The sequence below is a fragment of the Ambystoma mexicanum genome, chromosome 1p (genome assembly GCF_040938575.1).
Source record: "Ambystoma mexicanum isolate Mex_15411 chromosome 1p, UKY_AmexF1_1, whole genome shotgun sequence".
Taxonomy (NCBI): Eukaryota; Metazoa; Chordata; class Amphibia; order Caudata; family Ambystomatidae; genus Ambystoma; species Ambystoma mexicanum.
Window position 1 is genome coordinate 19,367,835 of NC_090921.1, and position 27,327 is coordinate 19,395,161.

Sequence of the window (27,327 nt, forward strand, 5' to 3'; positions counted from 1 at the left end):
AGGGCAGTCACCCTAGTCCTTAACCACTTGAGAGCTATGGGGCATAGCCAAAATAGGTAATCCCAAGTAGAGTATGTTCATAACCTTCTCCACTGGTTCAGAAGAAGCTTGCCATATACATTTCTAAGATTGTTTTTCAATGTATATTTCATCACTTTTGATGGTTGACAGCCAGATAGTTTTCAGAGAGAAATTTTGGAAAAGTGGTTATTAGACGCTGCTGCCCTATTTTGGTTCAATCAAAGATAAGGAAATCATCAGCATAATTTAGCCAGATAAGGAAATCATCAGCATAATTTAGCCAGATGACAGGAAATCATCAGCTCAATTTAGCCAGATAAGGAAATCGTCAGCATAACTTGGCCAGATGACAGGAAATCATCAGCATAACTTAGCCAGATAAGAAAATCATCAGCATAACTTAGACAGATGACAGGAATTCATCAGCATAACTTAGCCAGATGACAGGAAGGCCATTTAGCTTTAGGGGAGCAAATGCCACAGGGTCCAGGTAGTCTCTCAAATCCGGCATGTAAAGGTTAAAGAGGCATGGTGCCAAAATGCACCCCCACCAAACCCCTCTATAAGTCGGTATGCTTCTAGATAAGCCCCCCACTGGTTCAGTTTGACTCATACTCCAGAATTTTCATGGAGACCGGCAATAAGCCTTAGTAATATGTGGGGAATACCCCACCGCTGCACCTTCAACCACAAAAGATTTCTATTAACAAGGACAAAGGCAGCGATAGAAGCAATGAAGACAGACTCATATTTTTTGGACCAGGCGAGGGACTGCACACAGTTTAGAATAAACCATTCAATGGAGTAGACATGTTCTTCTGGAACATAGTTTGACATTTGTTAAACTTCCAGAGTCATTTGATGTAACAAATAAGAGGCAAATACTTGGCTGTCCACGTCCAATATAGCTATTGGCCTATCAGTTTTGTGTTTGGATCCATCCCCTTTTTTATAAATTGGTATTGGGCAGGCCAACCTACAGGAAGCCGAAAAAGAATCTGTCTTTAATACATGGCTCAAAAGAATGGTTAGCACCGATGACCAGATCTCAGGGCTACTCATTACGAGAATGTTGGAAAGCTGATTTGGACCCGCCCAGATTTCAGGCCTACTCATTACGAGAATGTTGGAAAGCTGATTTGGTCCCGCCCAGATCTCAGGGCTACTCATTACGAGGATGTTGGAAAGCTGATTTGGTCCCGCCCAGATCTCAGGGCTACTCATTACGAGGAGGTTGGAAAGCTGATTTGGTCCCGCCCAGATCTCAGGGCTACTCAATACGAGAATGTTGGAAAGCTGATTTGGTCCCGCCCAGATTTCAGGGCTACTCATTACGAGAATGTTGGAAAGCTGATTTGGTCCCGCCCAGATCTCAGGGCTACTCATTACGAGAACCTTGGAAAGCTGATTTGTTCCTGCCCAGATCTCGGGGCTACTCATTACGAGAACCTTGGAAAGCTGATTTGTTCCCGCAGCTCTTGAAGAGCTGATCCTCTCGATTAACTGGGATCTTTCTTCAGCGTCTTCAGAGGCTCTGTTTCACATACAGCAGTGGTTTCTTCCGAACACAGGGATTTTTCATTTACATGAATCAGTTGCCAAAATTGCCTGATATTTATATTTTTAGGGCACCCAGCATTGTCTATGCATGCCTCTGGAGTATACACAATGTATTCCCCTTTACCCTGTTTTTATAATACTGTTTGACTTTCCTTATCTTGATTGCACGCGTTTGCCATGTCAGATCCTCCGTGTTTTTCAAATAATGTGGGATCTCAGACGACGTTTTTTGTTTTTTTGCATTCTTATAGGACTTGTAATATCATCATTGGCGCCCATCAGCTGCACATGGTGTGAGACATGGGATCAGAGGGACCTTGCAGCTGTATGGAGATATCCCGCACCTAAACGAGAAGACTCAGATTGACTTGTGCTTTATTAGGATTCCACCTGATTGTTCCACCCAACCCTATTCCCCCCCCCCCCCAACTAGGATCTGTGGCGGGTCAGAGGAAGACAACACTGACTCTCAGTTAATAACCAAAAGCAGTGATATGGTAGGTGAGAACTCGTATCTCACACAACTGTCCCTATACTAGGGATGGCCCCTACCTAACCAACTATGTACAGTGCTCGTCAGTCGTCAGTGAGTACAGATCAAGATTAGGCCACTGTTCTAATTAACCTATCCTGACCCTACCGCAATCAGAACAACCAAAAGTGCAGGAGAATGACTCCCTTCTCCTCTGAGGTGATTTCAACCAAGTTCTGTTCAATAACGTTTTCGTAGATAGTTCTTGGGAACTACTTTTATCAAATCTTACAATGCTGATCCTGGGCTCTTCAAGGTCAAAACCAACTCTTAGCTGATTATTCCTTCTTTCCTTCTTCTTTGTTCTTTTCTAGTTAATTTTGCCCCTCTCCTTTCTTGGGACAAGTTTGTTTCTTTCTCTTTATTCAAACTTAAGACATTCCTTTTATTTAATGTCCACTCTTTATCTTGACTGGGACGAGTATGTGGGTTCCAGCACTGATTTTCACTCTCTTCATGTATTCTTTAGACTTTGTCCTGACTGGGACAAGTTTGAGCGTTGCAATAATGATCTTCGTTCTCCCTCCCTGATCTCCCGCTTTCCCAGTTACCGGGTTTGTTCAGGGATAACACCACCGGGGCTCATATCAGGTTGGGACCTTCACTTGCCAGGTTGGCCTCTAGTTTCTTCAGCAGCATTGAAAACGGTCTCTCCTTACCTTCCTTAGTCGTCTCGTTCCACGATACCTTAGTGGAAGTGGTATCTGTATTGTTAACAGACCTCCAGGTTTACTGCTCCCTGCCTATGGTCATGCCACCACTTGTTTCCTGTTTAGCCTCAAGACGTCTGGTTTTCGCTCTTGCGTCTCTTCTCTTTCCCCATGCCATGCGTTGGGAGGTGCACTTAAACTTCTCTCCAGCATCGGGCACTGTGCGTCCAGGTTCCTCTCTGCATACCTCGGCCAGGTGATTTGAAACTGCCGATCTCTCTCATTTTCAAGGTCTCCGCCTCCCAGCTTTATGACGCTGCCGTGGGACTTCCCGGCGTACTGTCAAAGTCCTTCTTCTCTGCCTTACTCATACTCTGTATTCCTCTAGTGGTTTCCTTCATAGTTACCAGTAGTGTATTTGAACGACAATAATACATTCTGGATTATTTTCATATCTTTCTTCACAGGATATAAATGAAGTATGTTTAGTGATGTTTTCCTTAAGGAGTTCCTCATAAGAACAGGAGTCCTTGTTCCGGGTGGGGGGCGGTACTCCCCTGGTGAGATCCCGCTTGCCACTACCCCTAGGGAGGGTATTGTGTAGCTGGCTTACCTCCTTAGCCTCACAGGGAAAGGCTCCCCCCCCTGGGGAAAAGTGAGAGAATCTTGGTAGTCGGCAAATACCCTTTCCCTAAATCGACTAAGGAAATCTACTTCCGGCAACTACCCTGGCCCCCCTGAGATGTGTCCTACATGCATTAGCATGACTCATGAAACGACTGCAAATTCGACCACATCACCCGGACCCTCACTGAACTGCACTGGCTACTGATGTAAGCCTGTATCATCTTCAAATCATGATGCATTATATAAAGGCTGTCACTCTGAAGATCCCAAGCGGAATAATACTAAAATGTAGCCCCGAAATTGAGATCTCTTCATTACAGCGCCTTTGTGCTGTAATAAAATGCTGACCCCCACTACACCGACTATTGGAAGCAGGGGTTGCGGGGGTGTCCCCTGCTTCCATTAGATGGTAGCGGGACATTATAAAGAAAAAAAAAGTTTAAAGAAGAAGAAAAAAGGACCCTGCAACGCCAGTTTAGACCCACGTTAACATGCGAGAACTGACGCTGCAGGGTCGAAGGAGAGACGGAAGCACACTTCACGGTGTGCTGCCAAAAAGGGAAGTGGGTAGGGGGGAGGAGGTTATGGGGGTGCAGGGCACAGTGATCTATGTGATCGCCGTGCTATAATGGGAGTCGGCAATTCAATTGTCGACATTATGGGCGGCGTAGTGATCACATAGATTTTTCCCAAGCTACCTCACTGATCTCCAGAGGCCAGTGATCCACCAGAAGTAAGGACATGTGCAGACTTCAACTCTGCCAGTGCAGGAAGGAAAGAACAAGAAGGCAGGCTTTCTCCGTCTACACCCCAAGACTCTGGAACCTCCTCCCCATCAACACCAGACTCGACCCATCGCTTCTACCATTCATGTAAGAGCTCAAGACCTTCCTCTTCAAGAATGGCTGCTCCCCAACACCTACCTCCATACACCATCCACCCCTCACCATACCAGAGGCTGGGTGATCTGCTCCTTCCCCCCACCTCCTCTGGTTACTTATAATTCCCTTGCTGACAATTGTCCGCCCTGCCCTGTTGTTTTGCTCCCCCTCCCTTCCTCTCTGCTTACTTCACTGTGTGATTCCCTGTACGATTGTAAAGCACTCTGTTGCTTCCTAAAGCTGGGTGGGCACTGTGAAGGCATCATGAGAGACAAAAGATTCAAAGTTCAAATAAAATAACTTTATTAACTTAAATGTCAGGATGATTAAAGGCCTAACTTGCCCGATTAAGGTGGGATTTCCCTACCTGAACGAAACTAAGGAGAATCAAAGAGTTCAACCTAAAAGTCTGTCTCTGTCCAAAACCTATCCTTGCCCTCAAAACCAAAGCTAAACAATTTGTAGGGGTGTTAATAATGAAAGAAATGGTGATTAACATAACATTCTGAGCTTCTTCCAGCTCTTTCATCTCCCCTTTCCCAAGTTCAAGAAAGTTCTTCAAAAGTCTCAAGATGACCTATTCTCCAATTGAAGGCAATACAGTTACACACAGTTCTTGGGGTTCCCTTCCCCAAGTTCAATGTAAAACGGTTCACACAAAAGAGGGGGTCTTGAGGCTATGTTTTCAATACAGTATTTTCAGTTCCTACAATCTCAGGGTTCCCGTCCCCAAGATTTCAATGTAGCACTTGCACTGGTTTAATCTTTTCTGTGTTTAACACAAAGTAAGTCCACTGGCCCTCTTTCTGGTTCGCTCCACAGTTGACTGTCAGTGCTCCTTGGTTTATTTCCTCACTTAGGGCTCACTGTTCTAGGCGCAGCTGTCAGACCACACGGGTCACCCATCACAGGTCGAGCAACCAGGAACCCCATTTGGCTCTGTATTCTGTTTGACACTTTTCTGATTTCTTCTGGTTTGCCTCTTAGCTCGGTCACCATGTGTTATACAGTTCTTGCCAGCTTTTGGCTTTATTTATTTATTAATTGTTTGCTTGTTAGGCACTTATACAGCAAGTAAAATACTGTTTCAAAGCAGGGCAAGGAGAGGCAACAAGGGGGTGAAACACATTACATACACAATATATAAGGCAGTGGAGGGGAAAAAGGAACAAACCTATAGTGCCTTGTGAGTATTCAGAACCTGCAAGGAAGAGGGCAAAGGAGATAAGTGCTGGGGAGTCTTAGCTCATGGATGAGCCACAGATGAAGTGCTTGGAATGTTGAGTGCTACACAGCCTGGAGCCATGTTAGTTATAAGTGCCAACCTCCAAGGAGGAGGGTGTGCTGAGGCAAGTGCTGAGGGTGGACAGGAGCTGAGGCAATTGGGTCTGGGAGGTCAGGGGCCCCAAGGATACATATGGGCCCGAACACCAATCACAGCAACTGTGGGATTAGCAGAGGAGGGAAGACGGGAAGGAGGAGGTAAAGAGGAAAGTCTTGAGGAGCTTCCAGAATTTAAGAAAGTCCTGCTCAAGGCGCAGAGAGGGGGGGAGGCTGTTCCATAGGAGGGAGCCAGCTGAGGAAAGTGACCGACCACCAACCCTGTTTAGCGAAACGCTTTACACACAAAGAGTGGGTGCCAAAGGAACATAGTGGTCTAGAGGGAGAGTATTTAGTAAGATAAAGTTGAAGATAGTGATGTCCCTGGGCCCAGACAGCCTTGTAGATGATGCAGAGGGATTTTAATTTAACCAGGAGCCAGTTAAGACTTTTTAGGGCAGGAGAGAGGCGGTCCCTGGGCTTAAGACCAAAAATAAATCTTGCTACCCTATTCTGGATTAGCTGGAGGGGTCGCAGAGTGGAAGAAGGTAGATTCAGGAGGAGGCTATTGCAAAAGTCAAGCCTAGAGAGAACCATGGCTCGGGTAACATTGAGCCTCTGGGGGAAGGTGAGAATAAGGAGAATTCCTTTGAGAAGGAAGAGATAAAAGTGGGACTTCTTGGCAATGTCCTGAGTGTGAGGGAGGAAGGAGAGAGGAGTCGAAGATGACTTCCAGGTTTCTGGCTTCAGAAGAAGAAGCAGGGCAAGAGCCCAAGGAGGAAAGCCAGAGTGAAGGGAAGAAGGGGGAAGAAGGAGTCCTGATGGGAAGGATCTCGGTTTTACAGGCTTTGAGGCAGAGATCATTGGCGGTGCACCAGGACTGGATGGCATAAAGGCAGTGCGGGATGATGGAGGGTGCAAGAGGGTCAGCAGGGAGTCTGAAAAAGAGTTGTGTGTCGTCTGCATAACACTGGAAGTTGGAGGAAAAGGAGGAGATGTGATGTCGAAGCTGAGCAAGGTAGATGTTAAAGAGCCAAGGTGAGATGGTAGAACCCCGGGGGACACCACAGGTGGCGTAGGAAGGCCAGAGTGTATCCATTTATAAAGTTCACTTTTACGGTCGTCTTTTCCTTACCCCACCTTTCTGTGTGTTAAGATGTGCGTCCCGGGGACTCTGCGTACCTGAGCTTCCAGGGGTTGCACGTTGAGATGAAGCCCGTCTGTCCAGTAGGTTGATGGTGCTGCAACAATCTGATGAAAGGTAGCGCAAAGAACCAGCCCCACTTCCACCCTAAATACACAGGGTTGAAGGGGAGTCTGCTCCTGACGCCACAAATGGGCTCTTCCCTGTGTTTTAACGTGACACCAGAACATTGCAAGCACTGACAGGGAAGGCCGTCTCCAACTGGAATAATGAGCTGATAGATGTATGTAGCTGTATACTGAGACATGGAGAAGTGGTAGATGTCCACAAAGAGCAGGTACCCAGGCTGGAGGCAGAATGCAGACAAGGCCAGGCAGAGGGTCTCCTATCAAGGCAATGACAAAACCCCAAGGCCAGGGGAAGGGCCCAGAAACCAGGAGGAAGGGGGGAGACCCTAGGCAGAGTGGATGGTACCAAAGAACAAGAGGACCGGGAGCCAAGGGAAAAATGAGTGGGAACCCAGGACAGAGAAGGATGGAGACAAGGAGAGAGGATCCAGGGAAATCAGGGACCAAGAACCAGGAAGTCAGGAAAGGGCCAGGTCAGGAAGGAACCAAGGGGCAAGGAACAGGCAATAGAGCAAAAACGAGCAGCAACAAGGCCAGGAGCGAAGCGGAGGGTCAGGAACCAAGCCGCGTTGAGATGCGACTAATTCACGACCCGACCGCTAGATAAGGAAGCCAGTGGGGAACCGAGGCCTGGAACGCAACAAGCTCCAGCCAATCCGCGCTAGCTAGCCGGCGCGAAAGCGAGGCTTGACACGCAAGCTGAAGCGCCACCGTCCAAGGCGCATGCGCGAAGGACGGGATGCGGCTGAGTGCGAAAGCGCGAGCCAGCAACTGCGTTGCCCCCAGCAACGGAGGACACCAAGGAGCGCGGACCCCACCAACGAAAATGGGGATGGAGCCTCCAGGACTGGACCTGACGTGCAGATCCCCCCAGTCTCCTCTGACAGCTGGGTGTCCTAACACTGTGGCATTCTTTCACACTTCTGCTATTTTCACTAAGTTACTTGCAAATGGACACTTTCCCTTTTGGTTTGTGTCCAGTGTTAACTTTGCCCATAAAGTGTTATTCAGTTCCGTATGCAATAAGCTTACTTTAGCTCAGTTTCAAGGTTTTCATTAATTCCGGTGTTCGATATATGTAAATTAGCTGTGTTTCAAAGTTTTATTCAATATGGTGTTCAATAAACGTTTTTCAGCTCAGTATTCAATAAATGTAATTCAATCTTGTTTTAAAGTTGCATTCAGTTTGCTTTTCAATAAAAAGGTGTGCAGCCTTTAATTGCTCAAGTGTAGCCCACTGGGAGACTTCCCCGACACTCACCGGTCCTGGCATTCCTCTCAGGTGACTCCACTTCTCCTCCTCCATCTTGTAGACCACTAAGCCGGCTTCTGCCCCGCTCGCATTCTGGATGCTGTCCTCCACAAACCGGCGGCCCTGCTGATTCGGCTTGGACATGGACAGCGTCCTTTCTTCCTCCTGTCTCTTTCGCAGCTCCAACTGCTTTCGCTCCCACATGGAGGCTCCCACAACTATGGTAGCTTCCCGGCCCAGCTGGTATTGGGCTCCACACGTCCTGTTGGGTCTTGGCTGGCATCCTGGCTTCCTCCCAGGCCCCACCACGACTGCCTCCACACAGCGCAGGTCTCTTGCTGGTCTCTGTCACCCAGGTCTCCCGGTTGCTCCTTCTGCTGCAATGTTGGTCTCCCTTTATACACCCCCAACCCTTTGATGGGTTGCAGGTGTGGATTCTCGATTGGGCTAGCCTGACCATAATTTAAAGGTCATGCCTGACCTTTAGGACACTCTGCAAGTCTCTTATTCATCCCAGTACTGGAATGGTGAAATGATGTGTTAGTGTTCATCACTCATAGTTGCCTCTTCATAGTCCCAGTACTAGAGTGGTGAAATGAGGTGTTAGTGTTCATCTCTTCTAGTTGCCTCTTCTTCATCCCAGTACTAGAGTGGTGAAATGATGTGTTAGTGTTCATCACTCATAGTTGCCTCTTCATAATCCCAGTACTAGAGTGGTGAAATGAGGTGTTAGTGTTCATCACTTCTAGTTGCCTCTTCTTCATCCCAGTACTAGAGTGGTGAAATGAGGTGTTAGTGTTCATCACTTCTAGTTGCCTCTTCTTCATCCCAGTACTAGAGTGGTGAAATGATGTGTTAGTGTTCATCACTCATAGTTGCCTCTTCATAGTCCCAGTACTAGAGTGGTGAAATGATGTGTTAGTGTTCATCACTCATAGTTGCCTCTTCATAGTCCCAGTACTAGAGTGGTGAAATGAAGTGTTAGTGTTCATCTCTTCTAGTTGCCTCTTCCCCGTCCCAATACTAGAGTGGTGAAATGAGGTGTTAGTGTTCATCTCTTCTAGTTGCCTCTTCCTCGTCCCAATACTAGAGTGGTGAAATGAGGTGTTAGTGTTCATCTCTTCTAGTTGCCTCTTCCTCGTCCCAATACTAGAGTGGTGAAATGAGGTGTTAGTGTTCATCTCTTCTAGTGGCCTCTTCCTCGTCCCAGTACTGTTAGAGGTAAAAGTTGGGGAAAAGAGGGGAAAGGTCTCACAATCTCCTATGAAGTCTGGGGGAAGGTTAGGTTGGTCTTCAATAGGGAAAGGGGGATGCCATGTCTCGCCTGCGGGGGCCTTACCCCCAAGGACCCTGCACCCAGGTGGTCCTCCTTCGCTTCTCCACCCCCAGGGACGGGATGCAAGAATGATGGCCTTTCCCTGGCCCCCTGAGAAGAGGATCCCGGGGGAGTAGGAGTGAGAATACCCTCATGTTTCTCACAGCGCTCAATAAATACTATATTAATAATAACAAAATGCAGATATAAAGGCACATTTAAAGGTTCTTTGAAAATTTGCTGCATTTGTTTGATGAATGGCAACTTCGCCAAATGTTATTTCGCTGAATTTGCCAGTTTCTTTACCACAGTGTGAGAGGGGGGGGAAGCCTCACACCCCCTTCCACCCCCCAACCCAATATATACCTTACCCCAATTTACCATCTATATGTTTGTGGTAAAAAAAAAAGAAAACAGCAAAAAAACTCTTCAAAAACATATCCGCCAAAGTTGCCATTCAGCAAAAAAAAAATGTTTTCCAATTTAGAGGCTCCATAAAGAGGACATTCCCTCCATCTATGTGGCCCAAAAAGGTTTAAACATCTACTTGTGATCTGTATTCATGCCGACATTTTTCTAGCCGTCTGATTTCCCGTTAGTGCTCATATAAATTAAAAGAATGCCACGCGTTAGAATTAATCTTAAGCCTTTTTTTTCAACTGAAAAGGAGCAATAGAATGGACGCATTACGTCCAAGTGACATAGAAAGTGGTGATTACAGCAGCTGCGTAGATCCCCCCACTCAACGGTACCTCGGAGGCTAGGTCGGAGTAGATTGTCCAATGCAAAAAGGATTGGGATGAAATTATATGAAAAGGAATGATGAAATAGCTATCGGCAAGAAACTGTTAATACAAGAGCCTGGAGCAAGAATAAATAGAGGCAACACTGATAAGAGTCAATTGAGGGAAAAAGGTCCAGTGTTAGCAAAAAGACCTCAGACTCAGAATATTAAATTCACCCAGACATTGGGCCTAATTCCGAGTGCGGTGGTAAGGGTTTAACAGCACCGGTAAGGATGCTGAGGTCCTTTAGCGGGTCCCGGGTTCAGGGAACCCGACCAGGTATGCGGTAAAGGGGTAGCCATGGTGCTAATAGCACCATGGCTACGTCCAACCTTGGAATGAGGCCCATTGTCTCCAAAATCTAAGGCTGTTCAGTGGATCAAACCCAAGAATGTATCCAGGAATTTCGGGCAGATTTCAGGTGCCATTAATTAAAAGAAAAACCATGCTTGGTTGCACTGAAATGTCAATAGAAAAAGACATACGTTCAATGAGGAAACAGAAGGAGGTTTTTTGTTAGCTGAAGGTGTGAACATTTCCTGAATACTTCCTAGCTTTCGCTAAGAAGCGGCATGTAACTACCTGGAGCAAATTCATCAAATTGCACATTAGTGGAGGGTCAGAACTGGTCTCAGTAAAAAAGAATAAATCAATGGGCACTGCCTCAAGAGAATTTCTAGTTTATGAAGGACGGGAACTATTGCAATGGCAATTCAATAAAGATTTCAATAAAGGTCTGTGAATATTGACAGAAGGAGAGGTTCGAATAAGTGGGACAGGGGCCACATTTCTATATACTACCCTCCTGTGGGAAAATCTGCCTTGGCGCGCCCAACATCCCTGTGTCCATAAAAACAAGGTAGAAGCACAGAAAAGTGATGGCCCATTGCGCTTCAAGAGAGTTCATCGTTCGGTTGCTAGAATGGCCACCATTTATGAAATCTCCCTTAGGAACGGAATCGCAGAAAGAAAAATGCCTGCACCTCTTAAGCTTGTTAAACTGCTGAAAAAGGACTTCAACAACTAAAGAGGGGATCAGTAAAGAAAACCTACGACTTACTGGCATTATCTTTAGAATATACTACTTGCTGCTTCGGTGTCTCCTTACATATGCAGCCGATGGCTCCCGCTTTGGTCCCCGGATGGATGGTGACCGCAGAGTCGGCTGGATGGCCACCAGCAAGATCTGAATATTTCATAGGAAGACTCTGAGCCCAATTCCTAAATATGAAATCCAAAGCGGGACGGTTAGGCAGGCACATGGAAAATCAAGTACCGCGGCACAGCTCAGGGATGGACCTGGATCAATTTCGCGCCCTACCTGAACAGTGAAACATTCACACTTAGAGAGACTAGTAAAATGTGCAAAAGGGGTCATGCTGAAAATGGATCGTCCTGCAGACTGAACGTTACCCGATGCCCGAGCAACAGAACTCCAAGGAATGCAAAGTCTTTACTTACAAGCACTGAAATGGGATTAGGCACTCCCTGGAGCCAATGTGATGCAAGTAAACAGTGAAAGGAATATCTAAGACCTAATCTAAGAAGTGCTATACAGAGTCTGTATCTGGGAATCCGGGCGGCCCAATGCAGGAGGGGCGATATCATTCTACATCAGGTGTGACGCCGGACCGCTGACACTTGCATGGCCTCAAGGCGCTCTGGCGGATCTCAACGGCAAAGGCACAGCATTGTGCTTGGTTGTTGGTTTGTGTGGAACCAGGAGGAACTGGGGTCTGTGTGTGCATTATTTCTAGGTGGGCTTGAAGTATAGTTCAGTGGCGTATTGTATCCAGACGGGACACCTCCCGTGTTTGGGTTGCCAGGGTGTTGGACTTACTTGGTGAAGTTTGCACGATGGTCAGGGCCGTATAGGACTTTCATTGTTTATGGAGGGTGCTTCTCTAGCCTTTTGTGTTGGTGTAGTTGGTCAGTAGGTGGCGAACGAGTGTCGTTCAGTAAGAGGTTGTTAGTGATTTTGTTGGAGTGCACATCATGAAATGTTCGCTAGCAGGACTTCTCCCCAGCTGGAACCTCCTCCGAGGGGTGTGCAGTTATTGAAGATTGTCCTGCCCTCTGTGGAGTTCCTGCAGGTCGACATTCGGATGAGTTCCTAGGTGTGAGGTGTCCATGAAGCTTTTCGCACATGCTGTGAGGGATCGCTCATGTTTCCTCAGGCTTGAGGTGTAGCTAAAGTGCTTTCCACTGTCTGTACACTCACAGGGTTTCCCACCAGCGTGGTTCCTCTGATGCTCACCCAAGCCTGACCTAGAAGTCAAACGTTTATCACTTTCATTCTGTACAGTGGTACGGTCAATCCCCAGTATGGGATCTTTGGTGTGTTCTCAGGTGTGGAATCTGACTAAACTGTTTACCACACTCTGTGCAGCCATACGGACTCTCATCAGTGTGGATCTTCTGATGCGTTCTCAACGATGAGAGATCACTATACCTTTTATCACACTCTTTACACTGGTGCGGCCTCTCCCCTGTGTGGGTTCTCTGGTGCACCTTCAGATGTGATGCCTGTCTAAAGCGCTTACCACACTCTGTGCACTCATAAGGCTTTTCGTCAGTGTGGATCCTCTGATGCCTTCTAAGAGACGAGCTGTTAACAAAGCCTTCGTTGCACTCCATACACTGGTGTGGCCTCTCCCCGGTGTGGGATCTCTGGTGTACTATCAGGTTTGCGACTTGTGTAAACTGCTTACCACACTCTGTGCACTCATAGGGCTTCTCACCAGTGTGAATCCATTGATGTGTGATCAGTGACCCGCGGGTACTGAAACCTTTCTCACATTCTGTACATGGGTATGGTTTCTCCCCTGTGTGGGATCTCTGGTGTACTACCAGGTTTGAAAGCCGTGTAAAGTGCTTACCACACTCTGTGCACTCGTAGGGCTTCACACCAGTGTGGATCCTCTGGTGTATCATTAGATTTGAGTGGTCAGTGAAGCTTTTCTCACACTCTGTGCACTGGTGCACTTTCCTCCCAGTCTGGTTCCTTGGATGCATGCACCGACTCTTGGTTTTGGAAATGTCCTCATTATCTGTGGAAAGAAGCAGAATATCATTTTATGCCGACAGCCTAAAGATAAATGCACCTAGTGCAGAGCTGACACACTGTGTGATCCTGGGGAATCCCACTGTAAATTGAATGAAACATGGGAAGGAACAAGCAGGATTCTGAAATGTGAAGCGTGTCAGTGAAGTGCAGAGTTCTCATTGCTGTCCGGACTCATTTTGTATAGAGACCTTGGTTGATAAACCGGGTGTGTCGCAGCGGAGTACGAGCGCAGCCGTGAAGTGCAGAGTAAAGTGCAGTTTCTGCGCAGAGTTCTCGTTGCTGACTTATCTCCTGTGTCAGCGAAATATGAATGTTCCTTTTCTTTCTTTTCATGCTGAACATTTCTAATGGCAACATTGGAGCCACCTTGTTACAATCTAAGAAGTGGGCCTCAGCGTCCAGTAGACATTGATTCACTATCTGCTCATTTGCCTATACCTGGAGTATATGTACCTTCCGGCACATATTAAATTGTTGAGAACCCCGTGGTAAGAGAAATGGCCTCTTGCGGACAAGAAAATATGTACATATTTCCCAGTGGCTTTTACTATCCATGTCACTGACTCGTTGGCTACTGGCCCCTTGATAAGAACTGGCTCAGTCTCTCCATTGATAGAAAAAAAATATGAGAGGCCTTTGGAGGACATTGAAAATTATTTCCTGCAACTCTGCATAGTCGTGAAACAAAATATAAAGCTCATCAATCAGACCAGTAATCTGTGGAAGGCCATCTCCTTCCCCACGGCAATCATGAAGTGACAGCCTCTGCTAATACCCCCCAGCCGAGAACGGACCATGGTGAGAGGAAGTCTACAGCTGCTCTTCACGTGGTCCTTCAGTCACTAGTCAGAGTCTTTGATAATCTTTGTGATGAATAAATGACAATGTGACTGTTTGACTGCAATCAAGTCCATGGAAGGAAACGATCATGGGGGGCTCTGATACAGGTTCAATGATAAATCTATTGCAAGACAACCAGAACCCCCAGAAATGTCCCCCTGATCTTGTGATAAGACTATAACTAACATGCAACCAGTAACAGTGATAATCAACCAATCACTAGACAAAGACAAAGGGATAATGGCCCACAGCAGCGATAGTGTTGCTAAGAACAATAAGAAAACGAAGATGACGAAGTCCAGACTCTTCCGGATGATGTTATTTGATATAGTTCAACTATCACCCAGGGGTAACGTGGCGATAAAGCACGATAAACCCAAAAGAGGCAATCATCTAGAAAGACTACACAAGGTTAAAACACACAGGCAGGGGAAGAGAGTTCCAGAAAGAAGGGGCTGCGATTGAAAAAGCCCTACCCCCAACATTACCTTCTTTTTTTGTTTTAAATATATTTTTATTTTATTTTTAAGGTCAAACAAACACACTACAACCGTTTCAAAACATAGAAAGCATCATATTCCAACACATTTTCAAACTCCCCAACTCCCCCCTCCCCCTTTAAACTAGAGCCGGTTCTCACATATTGTTTACGGGAACATCACTGGGTGGCACACTACCTAGACAGCCATCAATCGGGTCTTCTGTTTCGTTGTCACCCTGGTGAGGGTTTGGCTAACGAGGCCACCAATTGCTGCCAGGCCAACAAGGGCCCTGCTTCTTCTTCGCCCCCCCTGGTGACCGTTTCAAACCAGACTACGGATTCAGCTTCCGCCCACCTCAAGAGGTCTGTCCACCATAACTCCACCCTAGGTCAGTGGGCCGCCTTCCAGCCCATGGCAATCCTACGTTTGGCCAAGACATAGGCCAGGTCCTTCATCTTGCTTATGTGTTTCAAATGCCGGGGTCTAGGGAATAGTCCAAGCATGCATGACCAGGCCGATTCCACATCCAGCACCACCCCCCCGCCAGCCAGTCTCGTCTTGACCTCGTTCCAAAATCTATGCACCTCCGGGCAAGCCCAAAACATGTGTAACAGTCCCGCGTTCACCTCCCCACACCTGGGGCATTGCTGCATAGCTGATCCCCCAAACTTTGCAATCTTCCCAGGGGTTAAGTAAGCCCTGTGGGTAACATACAATTGAAGCTGTTGGAATCTCGCGTTACGGGATACCTTTTTATGGTACTTCTGGGCCCATTCCCACTGCCCATCTGTCATGGGTCCTCCCACCTCCTCCTCCCAATCTTGTCTCAATTGGAGCAACTACTTCCCTGCCCTTGCTCGCAGGAGCTCATATATCCTCGATATTTCGTGCCCGCCCTCCGATACATCATACATGGTTTCCAGGGAGGCATCTGGATCCTCCGCGAGCACTGTCTCCGGCCATCTTTCTCTAGTCTTTTTCACCAGCCTAGTGTAGGTTATATATTGGCCACCATGTACTCCCGTCTCTTCCTGCAGCCGCTGAAAGTCCACCGCCTCCCCTTCCTGCCATATGTCCCCAAGGGTGGCTAGGCCTACCTGTTCCCAGTATCTGCGGACCGATTCAAGTAGTTGAGAGTCGCTCCCACACAGAGCCGCCAAAGGGGCCTGCTGGGAGTATGGTTCCGAGTACCCCCCAATCTTCCATGTCCTGTGCCAGATCTCCCAGCCCAACCTCAGTAGCCGCCCCTTGCCCACCAGTTCATCTCTGCCCAACCACACCACTTCCATCAGAAAGTATGGGGCTGTATCTTCGCGCAGGAGCCTGGCTTCCGCCGAATCTTCAGTCGAGAGCCACCTGGCCACGTACTGCAGCTGCCCCGCCAGGTAATAGAGTTTGAAGTTGGGCAGGCCTATCCCCCCCCTGAAACACGGGTTATGGAGCTTCCACAGAGCCACCCTATTCCTAGAGCTGCCCCACACAAAACCCCTACATACGCTGTGAAGTTTCACGAATAGGCTCCTGGGTATCAGAAACGGGACGTTTATAAAGAAGTGCAAGAGTCTAGGCAGGACCACCATCTTGAGCAAGGCCGCCCTCCCCATCATGGTCAGGGGCAATCTGGACCAGAATACCATACTGTTCTTAATCCCCTCTATCGCTTTTTCCGTGTTGTGCTTGTGTTCTGTCTCGATCTTTTGATAAACGTTTATTCCCAAATACCTAAACGTTACGGGCTGCCATGGTATTGGCAAAACAGGCAGCCTCTGCACCGGGACATTCCTATATCTACCCAAAGGGAACACCAACATTACCTTCCTAACCAGTGGGACAAGAAGAAGATGAAGATGAACTGAGCATAGGTTTCTAACAGGTGCATAAGGAACATTCTTCTGACGAAGATCGAGGGCTCCTTGGCGATGTAGTGCACGATGCACCATACAAAGAGCCTGGAACTTGATCCTACTCTCGACGGGAAGCCAGTGAAGCTTGGCCCAAATGAAAGAAACATAGGAGTACTTGGGTAAAACGGCAACCTGCCGGGCTGGTGAGATTTGTACAATTTGTCATCTGTTGAGATGGTATTTGGGCTGAGCCAACAAGGCAGCGTTCCAATAATCGAGGATTCCCATGACCGCGGATTTCCAACAAAGGATCGAATCTTGACATTGAATCTCCTTAGTGAGAAATAGTCCAAACTAGAGAAAAACAAAATGCTACAGCACAGTAAAGGGAATAGAATCCTTCCTTATCTAACAAAAGAAGTGACCAATGCGCAGAAGGCAGATTCTTCTCTATAAATCGAGTGTTATTGTGACCTCTGTGTTAAGTAGACGCAATAACGATCTACCTGATCTATCAGCAATTAACTAGAGTCAATACAGGGCAATTTGAGCGCCTCTTTATTTGAGACTACGAGTAATGGTTATGCTCAAAGCCTTGACAAGTCTGAAAGTGACAGCCAAGGAATATTTGTAGACACGAGAAGAAAAGACTATGTCATTGCTCACATTACATCGAAGTATAATTTGATATTAAATTAAATGTATTCATTTTTAACTTGTGTAATTCATGTTCTTTCTCATAAGACAAAAAAACAACAATACAAATACTGATGAGCAGAGAGATTGTCTCTTCTGGAGGTAAAAGGATGTTGTCCAACTCAAAGTAGTGAAGGAATCCCTAAAGAGGTAATTTCCTGTACTTTTGTACCCAGTAGACTTTAACAGGTCCAGGTGTAAGTGACTTCAATCCAGCAATCCAACTAAGTCAATTCCTAGTCTGGGATGCCCAATGGAAGCCCTTATTTATATTTATTTTTATGTCAAAGTTCTTAAATCTGGATGATGAACCCTTATATAACGCCCCTCTCTTTGAATCCCCTTGACCTCACAGAGCCAAGAAGTAGGTTGTTTTGCAAATTAAAAGGTTTATTAGAAGACTTAAACAATATATATATATATATATATATATATATATATATATATATATATATATATATATATATATATATATATATATCACACTTTCATGAATCATATAGCACACTTATGAATATAATAGTGGTCAACAATGGGTAATAGTGCAATAGCACACTCTCTTTAATCAATGAGGAGTTGGTATAGAAAGTATAAGGTAGCAGAGAATACTTTTATGGTTTCAAGGAAATGCTAGGTGGGAAAGAATGCAACACAGAAATAAACTTGATATGGTTTTAACAAGAGATAATATGATCACTTTTTCCCTTGTGACAACTCACATCCCCCATATGCAATAGGAAGAGATGGAAATGAGGACACACAGGTTTCAATCCCAGTTCCCCCCAGCAAGCTTAGAGAAAACAGGTATGATTTAAAGCAGGCAAAGTCATTTTAGATGTGATTGCAATGAAGTGAAAATGTGCTAAAATGCTTTTAACTCACTAAAGGATATTCAGAATAAGTGATAGTTACTTTGGATTAGTTCAGGTCAACGCTAGCAATGATTCCTGAATGATTATCAGATGGAAAACTAAATTCAGCAGTGGTAAGCAAGAAGCAGCTATTTTTACAAGTGGTGAAATGGAGCTAAATTGCAATTCGCTGCACTTTTTCTACGTGCGTAAATCGCGATTACGGAAAAACTATAAGGAGTTGGAATGTCGTTTTAGGTTTGTTGGATAGCTTAGGTTCTTAGCTTTAAAATGACAGTTACATTTCGCTTCTAGGTTGGTTCAAGATACAGACGCTTTTGTGAAGGTAGATTTTCAGAAATAAGTCAAGATTCAGAATGACAGATGGCGCTTTTACAGATTTCAAATCACAGGATGGACACCAAATTCTAAATGCAGTTCTGGACAGGTTGATTTGGATGGGATAAGCTTACTTTAGACTAAGAGATGACTATGCACAGTTCTAGGCTAAATTCTCACTCCTAGTTTTGGAATGGAATGGAAATGAGCCTCGTCACCGATCTGGTCAGGTTTGGACTTTACTCGCCACAGGACGGTCTCAGGCACTGGTTCTGCTCACAGCGCGGCACGGCGGTCTGGTCTGGCCTCTTGGACTGGATCAAGCGGGTTCTGGAAACAGCGCTGCTTTCTGGGTCTGGATCTGGTTCTGGCACAAGGTTCTAGCCAGTCGCAAACAGCACAGCCAGGCTGTTGAGAATCAGGTTGCAAAAGATTTTGAGGCCTGCTGAAGAGAATTCAGCTTTTGGGATTAGGCCTCTGCTTCTCCAAGGTTCTAGAGCTTGGTTCTAGAGTTTGGTCTCTGGATCTATCTGGAGTCTCAGGAGTCTGGAGTCTTTGTCTGGATATTGTCTGGATCTGATCGGGCAGAGTGCTGCGCAGGAATCGATGAGTAGTGGAAAAATGAGTGTCCCTATCTGGGTCTCAGTGGTTCTTTTTATGTGTTTCCAAAGGGGGTGTGGAGGCTGACTTTCTATGCCCAACCCACTAAGGATTTGATAGGTTAAAGGATTTACTGTCCTCTGATTGGAGAAAGGATTAGTGAGTCAGAATGAGTCATCAGGTGTCATGTTTATGGCTGAAGCTGAAATCCCTCCCCTCTGCTTTTACTTAGAAATCAATTTTTCATAACCAGACATGCTTCCCAGATACACAAGTTGTTGAGAATACATGTACACATCACAGATTAATTAAGACAGGTCTCTGTTCAACCCTGATCTTTCTAAGAGCTTGGGTTCAGAAATGACAACTTATTCGCGATTTTAGTGGGTTTCGCAATATTGGTCCGGCCCCCAATTTTACAGAGACCTACACACCCTCTCTGAGCATATTACTGGAAGTTCTTAGGTTTCTAGCATAAACACTGCATCCACAATATTAATAATTACGGGGCTTGGCCTCAGAACATCCCACGGCGTCCAACTTATACTTGAACTGTGAATGCATTTTTCATATTAAGAATCCCAAAGTTGTACATTTCTGTCAGCTTGATAAAATATTTTAGAAGCATTTTCCTTAAGCATATATTTGGTGCAATATTAAATCCACAACCCAGTCTGATCCGCCCCTAGAAGCTTGGTGAGTCAGATGGTCACATGTCTTGCTTTTCCCAGAGCAGTGATATCCTGTGCTGTTAGCGGTAAGACCAGGTGTGAAGGCTTCCCAGGAACAGAAGGCCTCTTGAACTTTTAATTAAATCAGACTGCCTTCTAATCAATTGCAACTTAGTTCCTTGTGAAAAAAAATATAACATTATAAACTGAAAATAAGCAACATATCTTTAATCAAGTATTTTTCCACATTAAATCAATGTGTGGCACTCTATACAGCATTTTGATAGACTTCTCTGCTTCGGCATATTTAGCTTCTGCAAGACAGCTCTCCTGTCAGGATTTTGAAATTGCCAGCACCTGTCAGTGGCGAGCACCGGCACTGCACCCATTTTTGACAGCTGTCTTTAAATCAAATGTCTTTAACACGGGATTTTGTCCTGATAACATATGATTCTTGCTGACGTTGTACTGGTGTGGATTCTTGCAGTAGAGTAATGTAGAACACCCAACAAGAAGTTGTATCCTTTTAGTGGTTTTGTGAGCCATGATTTCAGCAATTTTTGACACCAAATAAAACGGATTTTGAACAGCTCTATATTCCTTTGCACTGATTTTGCTCTGTGTGGGGTCTGGTAATGGCCTCCTTTATTAACACTGACAGAGGCAAAAGTAGATGGCAGCCTATCTTTCAGATTTTCACTGCGCTTTTTCTGGTGATTTCTGGCGAGCAGCATGCTTTCCAGTGGCCACTCTAATGTTTCTGCTGCCAGCGATGTTGTAGGGCTTGGATATGTGGGTGAAAACATCCCACACAGGCGACCACTAAAAAGGACGGAAAAGCTAGAAAGGAAATGGACTGGTCCTGGTTACCTTCAGCTTTAAGTACTATGAACCATTCATTGAAGCAAAAATATCTGTAATAATAGAAAACTCACCATAATTTCATGGATCTCGAGAGGATTCAATAGTTTCTAAATGGAGACTTTTCCTTTTCAAGACCTCTGGCCGATGGACCCCCATTACCCCCATTTTAGATGGTAGAGAGGTACAGGGACAACCACTTTGTGGACTTATTGTGGGGTTTGAAAACTCAATGGCTGTTATTGTAAAGATTCAGTTTTTAGATGAGATGCAGTTAAGGCAGAACGCCTTAGTTCAGCTACTCTTGGTCAATGTTTAATTGGTACGAGGCGTGCATGGGAGTTGAGGGTTTGGCTTTGGGGATTGGGATGCTCTTCTCAGATTGGTATAGAGTCATTTGATTTAGTTATATTAGCTGGAGACTCTACATGCCCTAAGATTTCAACTCTTCACCAGTCCAGATTAGAGACTTCTTACGCAGAGTTTATGAATGAGCGGTGAGACTAAGTGGGTACTTGCCACTGTATTACCACAGTAATTATCGGGGGAAAGAAAACTGGGGGAAAAATAAATGGGGGGTAATTGTTTTGATCACGTCTGCTAGGCAAGGGGAAATGGGTATTTGTGACAGTGATCTGATAAGTCATTTATAACACACCTGTACTCAAGTGTTTCTAGGCCAGGGGCGCACAGTGACCCTGGCCAGTGGGCCCCAAAGAAAGCTATCGTTGCAACGTCTGCAGTGGCCACGGCTGAAGGCCATGGTTAGTGAGCCCCAAGGAAATCTATTGGGCAACATGTACAGTGGCCATAGCTAGTGGCCCTTGAATGAACTATGGTATAACAAAACACTTGAAATTCACTGAAAAACCCTTTAGTTAAGGGACAGTTAAGAGGATGAGATTTAATGCAACAAAACCCTTGAAATTCGGAAGATGTGGGAAGTGATGACCAGCTTAACTCGGCGTCCCCCCTGTTGTAAAGCCCATGAGCACATGCATAACAGATGGGATTCACAATGACATAGAACATTGAGGGGATAACGCTAGCTCAGTGGGTTGCGCGTTGCTACTGCAATGTGTGTGAAATCTGCAGGTCGCATGTTCGAATGCCGGCAGGACCAAGTCAACTTTTCATCCTTCTGAGATCGATAAATGAGTACCAACTCTGGTTGGATGATTGTAAGTATATGTGTTCAATCTAAAGTGGTTAGGTGTAAGGGGTATCTAAATAACACATCATTACAACTGATGGGGTAGGCACCTGATGAACTTTTGGGTCACTCAATTTATTAATATTATCACGCCTTGGACTCAAAACTCAAAAGGACTGTGTGATGCTGGAAATGCATCGGAGGGACAGGGCCTCCATATCCTTGTCCTTTACTGCTTTTTATCGTGTGTTCTGTCGTGTTTTCCGCCCAGGAGTTCATGTGGGACTCCTGGCGGTGCAGCGGTCTCTCTTTTTGTTTGGTGAACGGACCCGTGGGATACCCTTATGGCACCCATGGGTGGGGGTACAACCTTGTGCCCCTAGTGTATGTTTTTGGGCACCTGTGGGTGGCCCGCAGAGCAGGGTATGGGCTGGTGGCAGCTCCATGCTGAATTTGACAGGTGCGCAGAGTATCCTCCATTTTGGGATACCCGGGCCCTGCCATTGGGATCAGTTGATTCCGGATGGAAAACAAAATGGCCCCTTCGGCCTCTTGCTTTCGATTACCTATTACCTTGTTTTCCCAAAGTCCTGGGAAGCCCTGACTCTGTCCCTTCCCCCTGACTAGGGTGGAAGTGCCATATATGGTGTTGTTGTGAAGGCCCGGCTAGACTAGCTGGAGCCTTCCCAGTGATGTATGTTGTGGGTACCTCCTGTGGGTGGGACCCGGGTGAATAGAGTGTGTGACGAATATATATGCATTCTGTGTTGTGGATGTCTAGTATCTGGTGGTTGACACAATGACTCAGACAGCCCTGCCCGAAACCGGTATGAATGCAGTTGGGAGTGTTGAATGGCTCGGTACTTGTCCCAATACACATGACTTGTTGTGAGTGTCTGGAGAGAAGTGAATGGCCTGAATACCTCATGTGCCTGATTGGCTGCCTGCCTGCCTGAATGCCCTTAGTCGTGATTGGATGCTTGAGTGTGACCCAGCGGAATGAATGGGAGATCAACAGTATATCTGGGGACCTCTTACTGCTAGGAATCGTGTTAAGAAGCTGAAGTCCACTACGACGAGTAACTGGAGTAACTGAAGCTTAACAATTGAAGCCCCACTGGAAGAGAAGTCTTGCTGCTGCTCTACTTCGTCGATCTGAAAGCTGCTGTCTCTCCAAGGACTGAACCAGAGAGGACCTGGTAAGGCGCTCTCTTCCCGAGCTACGAGGGACCATCATGCACAGCTGATCTTTGCCAAAGCGCCCCAGTAGACAGACCTTCGACAGGCTGCCGACCCGCAAAGGGGACTGCCGCGGAATCTCAAAGAGAAGCACTCGGACTGTTGTCCGCCACTGTCGACGACTGCCGTCGCCGACCGGAGCCGCCGTGCTCCCGTTTGCCTAAGAACTTCATTTGATCATCGGACGCTCTCGTCTGCATCGTCGCCCGCTTTATCCCGCTGGAGAAGGCCCGACCGTCGACGCGCCGAGGAGCATCCGCCGGTGGGTTTACCGCCATCTAAGGACCACAGAGACGCCGACGACTCGACGCCCTTGCTGGGCCACAGTTCTTCATCATCTGTTTGCGGTCCAGAACTATCGTCACCGAGGTGCCCCACACCCCTCTTCCTTGCAGGACGCCAATGCTCTGTCGTCGACGAGCACCGCTAGGAACGAAGCTGCCAATTCACTTCCGTAGTTCAACCTGTTCTCCGTCGGACGTTCGACGACCCGTGACTCCTGCCTTAAAGGGAGGGCACTCAAGAAGGGCCGTCGATTCCCCGACACCGAACGCCGAATTCCTTGACGCCTCTCGACGATCCATGGCTCCTGCTTTAAAGGGAGTCACTCAAGAAGGATTGATCGACGCATCTTCAGAGAACTCTACTCCACCAGGTACATTGGGGGGTAAAACCTTAATAGGAGGAAATAAGACTATTGAACATATCTGGACTGGGCTTGTGCTATATATCTTTATTTGACAGGTTGCCCAGGTGGGGGGGATCGCCAGACAGAACTGTGCCTATTGGTAGGGGTCAGAATTCTGGCTATTGTTTCAACCATCTTGCATTTCTTCCTATCTCTATTGCTGGTTTACTCGTTATTGAGCTGTATGACATTTTAACTGTACAGTTGATGTACTTTAATGAGATTTGATAACATTGGTGGTACCACTTTAGAATTGTATATATTTATCATTATTGACTTCCGAGTACATACCTTTGAATATTAATTATATAAAGACTGTGTTTTCAGTAATACAGTGTGTGGACATTCCTTTGTGGGGGTTCGGGGACTACACTGTACTTAAGAACCATCCTGCATAACCTCCTGAGAAGCTAAGCCTTGATTGCTCGACTACGTTACCAATAATAGAGAACCTTGGCTGGGGTCCTCTGTGCCTCTCCTCTACCATATAGAGAGCGGAAGTGCAGACACCCCCACCAGTCTTTACACTGGTGGCAGCGGTGGGATGCTTATGGTTTTAAGAATCAGTGTATAACTGTGCCACTTACAAAATATCTGCACTTTATTAAATTAACGTTTAGTTGGGTACAAAGTAACTGCATTACAAGCAATGGAGTCTATTGCAAATGGTAAACTGATACGGATGAGCTTAGAGGCTCTCCAGAATGCTTGTGAAGCCAGGGAGTTAGACTTTGTGGATAAGTCTAGGGCTGAGCTGATAGCTGCCCTGGTGGACTACCAGACCGATGGTGAAACTCTTGATGAGGGGGGGGAATGCAACCAATGAGGACTCTGCCCCTGGGGTTTCTACTGAATCCGTTTCTGGGAATGCCACCATTCCTGCTGCCTCTATTCTGAACCCCAGCAATTCCTTGGAGCTTGAGTTATTAAGGATGAAATTGGCCTTTGAATATCGCAAGTTGGAATTAGATGCTGAGCTTAAGAAGGAGGAGCTGGCTCAACAAGTTGAACTCAAGAATAGGGATCTTGAACTCAAAGTCAAGGACACTGAATGTCAGAGAATCCAGCTAGAGAAAGCTAGAGTGGAGACTTCAGCGAAATCCAGTGAGAGTGTGTCGGGGGGGAAATTCTGCCGGGGTCGGCCGGGCCGTCCGCAGACCTCCGGGCAGGGAGGCCCCAACTCCTCCCGTATATCCCAAAAGAGATAGAGTATGAGACACACGCAAGAAGCAAGGTGACTCTGCTGTTTATTAGACAAAAACGGCAGGGATGGGTCAAGGATCGTACGCGTCCGTCCTGACACACACACAATCGTGGGGCTCGCAGGCCCTTTTTACCTTAGTATGGCGCGCTACTTGCGTCACCTTGGAAAGTTAGCAAAAAAACTATCGCCACTCTTAATTGGTTGCTCGAGTGGTAGGGTTAGTATAGCATACGTATAGAGAACAATGTTAGTGGTCAAGGGTTAGTCAGGTGATATATCTGGGTTGTCCCTACAATTAGATACATGAGAATTGTTACATGAAGACCCCTAATGATTGGTTAATGTTAATGGCGTCAGTGATAAGAGCCCCATGTTCTGATTGGTGCGCCCGCGAGCTTCCCAGTCTGGGACCATCGCTGTTCCCAGCTCTCGGTGTACCTGTCATTTGCAACAATGTTTCACTATGAGTACGTGCAGACAATGTGAGGACTTATTCATAAGCTGGAAGGCCGACTACTCCCACTGTCGCAGATGTCCATTGAGCCTTTTAATTGTATCTGCCTTGTGTCTTGTAACGAGGGATCCAGATGCCTTTTCTGGTCTTGGCATCCTGTCAGGTTCGGCTTGGTCACGTGAGGTGGGACCGTGTTTGAGGCAGAATTCTGCACAATTAATATTGTTTTTCCACTGTGCGCCTGGTTTAATTTGCAGGTGTGACTTTGACGTTGGTGTGCGGCGTGCGAGGTTGCAACATCGTGCCCTTGATGGTCTGCTTTCGGAATGTGGGTTTGCAACATTGCGACCTTGGCTGTTTGCTTTCGCCGGGCTCATTCTGCAGTATCAGCAACCTGACTCTTGTTCTTTTAACGTCCATGGAAGCTCTTGCTTGCGGCCTACTTAGGCCTGGTATATAGGTGGAACCGTTTGGTGCACAGGCGCTTTAGGTTATAGTATCATATTGTCTTATGACCAGTATCGTGTCTTCGTTATATTTCTCATTATGGCACCTGGTTTTAGGAGAAGCATAAGCAAGCTCTTTAGATGGGTTCATGATGCGTCTTGCGTTTCTGCATTTTGAGAGCCTATGTGGAAAATAATAAAGATGCACGTCCGTGAGTATGTCTGTCGCCTACGTCATAGCACTGAGTATATTCTTCGTGTAGATTGGTGCGGGATTGTCCGGTGTGTATATTTGCACAGGTGTGCTGACCGTTGGCTAGGTCGTCATGGCATCTCTAACGACGTGTAGGTTTTAGTCTAGTTGATCCGTGCCGCAGGTGTCGGCATGGCCAGGGCGGGCTTCTGGGCAGGCAGATGGACACATCCGTATGTTCCTGTACCAGGGTATTTGGTCGTCTGGTAGATGGGCAAACTCTTCTCGTGGCGGGTGCCTGGGCCGTGATCCTTTAGGCCAGGCGCGAGAGGGGAAGGTCGGGAGCCTGGTCTTCCATTCTCCCACTTCAGTCCCCCCTCTGGTCGACTTGTCGACCACAAACATATCCTTTTCGTTATCTCCTCTTACTCTCCATATCTTAGTTATTCCTCCTAAATGTCCATAGTGGTTAACATGATCTTCAAATGACCAATACATATATTCACAGGTTCCTCCAGGAGTACAGTATACCCATTTCCCTATGTAGCTCCTGGGGTTTCTTGGGTTCTCGATCTTCACAGATGGTGGGTCCAGGTGGTTGGTGATGATCTGGTTGCGCAACTTCTCTCTCTCTTGTATGATTGTGCCTGTGTGTTGGCCGTCATCTGCTGGCATCAAGGGGTGCATACCGACCATTTCAAGCAACTTGTCTGTGGTGCGTGCCTTCCGGGCCTTCCAAAATCTTATTATGATCAGTGTAGCTCCAGCCAAAATAGTACAACCAACTATAATTTTCAGTCCATCTGACAGCCAAGATGGCATCCATGACCATAATATTGAAAACCAGCTCTCATCCTTTTTCACACCTTTACTTTCATCCATCATTTTGGAGTGCATCTGGGCCAATTGTGAAACTGCTTCTGTCAGTGTACCATTGTCAGCATCGTTGGCAGGAATGAACGTGCAGCATGATTGTCCTATCTTTGCGCAGACTCCTCCTTCCATGGCTGTGAGGAGGTCCAATACATATCTGTTCTGAAGTGCTACCATCCTTATAGCTCGCAGCTCCTCTTTTATTGCGTTAAATCCATTTACTGTAGAATTGATGGTCCTCATTAGTTCCCATCTAGTTATCTGGAGCCATTTTGCGTTTGCGTAAGCCTGCAGTCCCGGATGTATTATTGAGGAGAAGAACATTGCTGCTCTGCTGAATAGTCTGTGTTCTGGCGGAATTGAAGTGAGTGCCGTTTCCGACCTTCCCCATAGGTAATTTCCTGTCAGAGGTTCTCCTTGTCTTTTCCTTCTATTTAGGACAGTATCATTGCCGTTGTTCCTGTTCCCTGGCCCCTCCTGAGGTGGTGCAGATCTCTTCTTCCTCTTGTCCCCTTCATCCATTTTGGGAAAGTTCGCCACATTCACATGCTTCTGGGGTACCACTAGTGATGGTACATTGACGTGCACCATCGTGCATACACCATTCCACA

General features: G+C 46.5%; 1 protein-coding gene across 2 annotated transcripts in view; it reads right to left on the minus strand.

The window, feature by feature from the left end:
* LOC138564070 (zinc finger protein 345-like) overlaps positions 1–27,327 on the minus strand; it is a 439,931-nt gene that overhangs the window by 130,937 nt on the left and 281,667 nt on the right. The window contains exon 2 of one of the 2 annotated variants that reach the window (XM_069642884.1): positions 13,095–13,265. The exons of the other annotated variant lie outside the window; for it this stretch is intronic. The gene's annotated coding sequence lies outside the window, so the exon portion shown is untranslated. The remainder of the gene's footprint in view (positions 1–13,094; positions 13,266–27,327) is intronic. 2 annotated transcript variants of the gene reach the window in all.